Source organism: Triticum urartu, chromosome 5A (assembly GCF_056163025.1).
Source record: "Triticum urartu cultivar PI428250 chromosome 5A, HENAU_Tu73, whole genome shotgun sequence".
Lineage (NCBI taxonomy): Eukaryota > Viridiplantae > Streptophyta > Magnoliopsida > Poales > Poaceae > Triticum > Triticum urartu.
Genome location: NC_141877.1, coordinates 533,046,785 through 533,052,714, shown reverse-complemented (window position 1 = coordinate 533,052,714; position 5,930 = coordinate 533,046,785). Strand labels below are relative to the sequence as shown.

The 5,930-nt window shown below is 41.7% G+C and overlaps 1 long non-coding RNA gene across 2 annotated transcripts; it reads left to right on the top strand.

The window, feature by feature from the left end:
• The first annotated feature begins 376 nt into the window (after window positions 1-376).
• Window positions 377-4,113, top strand: LOC125510326 (uncharacterized). 2 transcript variants are annotated; one of them, XR_015602596.1, is made up of 4 exons: window positions 377-1,006; window positions 1,133-2,042; window positions 2,635-2,719; window positions 3,375-3,797. It is a non-coding gene; the product is annotated as an uncharacterized LOC125510326 (long non-coding RNA). The 2 variants fall into 2 exon arrangements; XR_007284547.2 differs by lacking the exon at window positions 3,375-3,797 and adding an exon at window positions 3,871-4,113 and having other exon boundaries at window positions 378-1,006.
• The last annotated feature ends 1,817 nt before the right edge of the window (window positions 4,114-5,930 follow it).

Sequence of the window (5,930 nt, the reverse complement as noted above, 5' to 3'; positions counted from 1 at the left end):
CAACAAATATTTGGTAGGTTCTTCACAAAAAACCCCATTTTTGCCACTCAGAAAATGATTAAAAATAGCTAGAAAGATCAGAAATGCATACAAATTGGTCCTTATCCATAAAATGTGGTATAAATCTAGTGAAAATTTGTGTGATGCCCTTTTGCAATATATTTTTGATAGCTACTTCACAAAATCAATGTATTTTTAGTACTTGAAAACTACTTAAATCACTGATTTTTCCAAACCAATCAAAACTCTTCGCACGGATCGATGACATGGTGCCCATCCGTCCATCTCTCCATCCCACATCTATCCATCTATCTACAGAAAAAAAGAAAAAACTGAAAAGGAGATACCCCACCCGCAGCCCAAATCCAAGCTCTGATCCCCCATCTCCTCACCGCCGCCGCCCCCTCCCGATCCAGTCCTCCGCCTCATCCCCCTCCTCTCCTCGATCCCATCCCTCCCCTCATCTCCCACATCGCCGCCGCCACCCATCCAAACCTCACCGGCCGGTGGCCTCTCCCTCTCCTCCCACCTTAGGCAGAGCCACCACCCATCCATCTCTCTCTCCTCCCACCTCAGGCGACCCCTCTTTCGCTCATCTCTCCCTCTCCCACAATGACCTACAGATCCCGCTTGATTCCGGCATCCTCCAGCGTCGCCAAGCCTACCCACAGCTTCCTCTCGCTGCGCTCTTTCTTCACCACCGCGTCGATTTGCTTTACCCCGCCTCATGTGGTCGCCCGCATCACTTCCTCCCACTAGGGTTTCGGTGGTGGGGTGGATCTCTTCGTTGCGCATGGCTGAGATGAACATCCTCGGCGGTGGTGGTGGCGCGCATGAGATCCTCCTCCATGACAAGGCCGCCGCCGGATCAGCTCCTCTCCACCAGTGGATCCTCGCCTCTCCGACAAGGCCGCCACTGGATCCCCTCATCTTCGACAGCAACGCCTCCGGATCCGCTCGTCCTCGACAACGATGGCACCGAGGAGCACCAGGAGCTTCAGATCAGGTAACTTATTATCTCCGTCTCTCCCTCCCGCATGGCATGGAAGCAGTACCTACTCCAGCTGCAGCTCTGCTCTCTCCACACCTAGGTTACTGATTGCTTTCTCTTGCTGGGTTTTCCTTCACCTAGGTTTCGCTAGTGAACAGATGATCATGGCGTCAGTGGCTCAACGTCTCCCCTGGCAAAGGTGATGTCTGATTTCCAAAGACAACAGGTTGCTTTGTAGTGTATGTTGCCTTGCCATTCTCAAGGTAGGATCGTGAATTGGAAGCCTGCAATTCCAAGCTTGAACTCCTATGGCAACTGGGTCACTACCAATAGATTACTACTAATTCTGTACGTGTTGTATGGCTTGCCCCTTTTTGGAGTGGTTAATTTCTTAGTCAGTCTAGTCTGCCTGTATTGGATTTGGTTGCCTGGTTGTGTAAAAAAGTTAGTGTGGGTCATTGAAGGAGTGAGTGATCTCAGTTCTGGTTGTGTCAAAATTTTACTATGTATCATGCTTATTATTTACTGCATTGAGGCATGTGGTTACCAGAATTTGGGCATGTATGTATAATTTTTAGTCTCTTGAACGAATAATAATTCTTTAGGTGTAATGTGTCTGGTGTTACTACATACATTGTTGTACTAGTTGTAGCAGGATAATGAATAATATTTCTTCATTAACTATGCCACCTGCATCTTGTTGTACTAGTAATAGTAGGATAATGCATCTTGTTGTACTAATGAGTGTTGTTATGCCTTTCACATTCATTCATTCATTCTCTGATTGTTCTAGGAGTCAGTCCTCATTCATTTGGTGCGGTGCGCCATGGACGCGATGGCCGCTTCATCCCCTGCCCCGGCGCCATGGAGTGGCTAGAGATGGCTGTGGACGATGACGCCCATCGACAAGGGACGGCCTGGCCTGCCACCCTGAAGCCCTAACAAGGCGGCTGAGGAACCAGGAGGTTACTCATACTGTCGCCCCTTATGTGGACGCACCAGACCAGGCCTACTGCTGCTGCTGGGTAGAGTCCGGCCACACTGCTGCTTGGTATGATTCCCACCTCCTCCGAACCCCCTTGTACTGCAGGCCTTCATGTGCATGTGTGGAGCCCTGTTTGTTTCATATCCACTGCTTGCCATATCTTCCAGGTAGATTAGCACAAGATCAGTGGTTTTTAGCAATTTTCTCATGCCCATGTGTGGGGTGGTAAACAGAGGACGACGCACTATTAACTGCACAACTCTGAAATGCTATTGATTACTCACTGTTACACCATGCATGCCCTGTACTGGTTACTAAATGATGTGCGTTTTTCTTCAGTTTGATTGAAAAATTGTCCCCCCTTTTGTGCATGCATACATCTGCCCACTAAGCCACCAAACATGTTGTAAGTCTTAATCTGTCAATGGTGTGACTTTGTGTTTACATCATATCCTGGTAGAATTATTATGTTTGGCTCTCTACTCTAGTAGTGTTGTCTGTAGAGGCCACCGTGATTCTGTTATACACATGATGATGCAAGTATGGACTGTTGTTTGTTTCATATGTAGTCATGTACTGCCATCATATAAATGCATGCCCTGTTCTTCATCTCCCCTCCCTCTGATTCCTCCTGCCTGCGTTTTGTTTTGTGTCTCAGATCTGTAGAAGCTGTCGCCGTCGCCGCTGCCGCTGTTGCAGGTGGAACTGGAAGAAGCCCTCATGGCTGCTGCACATCCAAAGTGGTGAGCGCCACCCAATTTTTTTGGTACTGTGAAGTGTTAGTTGGTACTGTGAAGTGTTAGTTGATGGTTGATTAGTCTATTAATCAAAGCATTCTTACATGCTGTGAGTATATACTGCAATCCTATTTTTTGTGTGAAAAATGAACTAGTTATCGGCAATACGAGCTAGACATGAACCGGCTCTTGCTACTAAAGGAACATAGTATAAATTTAGACCTTGTGTGTGATGCTATATATTCAGACATATACTATTGTTCATTTACCTTTGTGATCTCAGAAGTTGATGCCATATTTAAGGTTTTGGGGATGTACTACTATTTATTTACTTATGTGATCAGCACCCCAATCCCAGGGTCCTCTATTTGGAGCAATAAATCAAAGCTTGTTTGCTGCAGTTTGTTTTATACACTTCCTTTTGTAACATCAACATATAAAATCAGTTGTTTGCATCATATTGGATCATTCCCACTTATTAGTTGAGTTCTAAATATGTAGTCTCTTTAGTTCTGTTTTTATATTATAGTTAGAATTATACCGTGTGACTGAATCATGTGTTATTTAGTTGGCAGAGCACTATCTTTAGTTTTCTGATGATTGTTAAACTCTCATTCTGAATAAATAAGTAGCTGACCCTATTGGTTCTTTCTTTCTTTAGGGCTGCGACCTGATGGTCAAGCTGCTGTTTTGCTCTACTTGATAATTCCAATCAGATCATTGTCAACACTATCATCGTCAGGCCTTGATTCCCTTTAGTCTCTCCTGCCTTGTGATGTTAGTCCGTGTGGGCTTACTAGTATTGTTAGATGATGTCAGTTGAATGGATGGTCGTGGTAGTAGAATAGTACAATACTTTTCTTCAGGTGAATGTGTTATGGTGACGTTCATTGCATGACATGCACTTGTACCAATATACCATGCTGGTACCTATAGGTTAGTATTGTTGGTGCCTAACATGAGCTTGAATGTTGTAGTGGAAGTGTAGAACAACAGGTTAATGTGTTGCTGTCAAGTTGTTGGAATTTTTGCTATGCCTTGCTTAGTGTTTAATGAACTCAAGCATTTGGGCATGTGCGTATAATTGTCTCAATATTTTGTATTGGCAATAATTTAACTCCCAATGTATCTCACTAATAGTTTATGATGTACATCAGGATCTAATGTTGTTGAGGATGCTGGTGTTGTGACAGAAGATCAAGGAAGCCTCGAGATGCACACCACAGTTTTAGTTGATGTTGCTAGTTTGCCACCATGTTTTGAATATTTGATGTTGTTGATGTTGCTAGTTTGCCACCGTGTATATGTTGTTGGCCATGCAAACATGCATGTGATGTTGTGAATATTTGAGCGAATGATTCTGTATTTAATAATTTAATCCAGAATCATTTATTGTTTTCTGTTGAAATGTGTAAAATTGAAATCTATGAATGAAAAAGAATGAACACGTTCTACTGGACCAAGTTATATTACGGGTCTAAAAAGGCTGTGGCCCAAACAATAGTGGGCTGGAAAATTGTGCATTTATGAAAAACTAGTAACAAAAGGCTTAATGAGAAGGACTGTGAAATGGCCTAGGCCCAGAAAATAAAAAGGCTGAATTGTAGGGCCTTGCCCATATAGCTGACCAAAATTAATAAGAAAAAATATATAAAAAGGCTGAATTGTTGGGCTCGGCCCATCTAAAACACCAAACTGGACCGGGCTGATTCTAATCAACGACCTTTTCAATTGGTCACAATTTTGCCACGTCAGATTGCCACGTCGGATCCGACGTGGCCTGGGTAGATAGCCAGTGACCAAAACAAAAGGTCATGGGTTCAACGACCTTCTGTTTTGGTCGTAAACGTCTACGACCTTTTCACAGAGAAGGTCGCTAATTTCAGTTTACGACCGCTAGCTTTTGACCTTCTGTTTTTGGTCACAAAAAGGTCGCAAATGAAAAACTATGACCTTTCAGCAGCCAATAGTGAGGGTCACAAGTTGACATATTTCTTGTACTGTCCTACAAGCATATGTTCCTCCCTCATAATAATTTTCAGTAGCATCATGAATGAATTCTACAATATAACCATCACATAAAACATTCTTTTCATGATCTACAAGCATAGAAAATTTACTATTCTCTACATAAGCAAAATTCTTCTCAATCGGAATGGTGGGAGTATCATAAGAGACTTGAATACTATAAATTGTTTCCACGTTAAAAGAGTAGTGTTCAGAAAAAGGGTAATCATAATCATGACAAGTTTTATAAATATAATCATCACTACTCTTTATAGCATAAGTGTCATCACAATAATCATCATAAATAGGAGGCATTCTATCATCATAATAACTTTTCTCATCGAAACTTGGGAGGCTAAAAATATCATTTTCATTAAACATAGCATCCCCAAGCTTGGGACAAACATTAATTGCAGCAAATATATTATAAAACATGTCATTCTCATCAAACAAAGCATCCCAAGCTTGGGGCTTCTCATATCATAAGCATAATCACTCTCATCATAAATAGTATGGATAGCACCAATAGTATAGCAATTATCATCATCACAATGAGTAATAGGAGCAACATCATTTGGGAGGGATACTGTTCTACCTTTACTTCTCCCTCTTTTCTTTTTCTTCTTCACATCAGGGTTTAACCCTCTCTTTTGAGCTCCTTATTAATGAGATTGGTTGAATAGAAAGCTCCTCCTCATTCCCTGATTCATCATAAGAAATAACAGGAGGATATTGGGAAGTCTCTTCCCTTTCATTAGTATTCTCTTCATCTTCTATTTCTTTTCTTTTCTTTATATACTTGTCAATATAAGGATTTTCAATGCAATTCACCGCACAATACATATAAATTTCCTCCAGATCAAAATTAAGAACTCTATCAAGGGCAAATTCTGGAGTAACCTTAGATATACGTTTAATTTCTTCATAACCCAGGAGAAAACTAAGTTCATTATGATGCAAGGGAAATCAAGTCATCACAATTTTTGGACACGATACGATCATGAAACAATTTGCATTGGGTACTGAAATGATCATGTTCATTGCAAAGTTCACAAGTATGGCTAAGAAAGTTTATATTTTCAGCACAAACATCTAGCCTTTCTTGCAACCATTTAGTTTCCAAATACTTATGCCTCTTGCAAAATCTATCTTCCCTATTTGTACGTACTTGCAAACTCTATGCACTCCACAAAAATCGACATGCTTATAA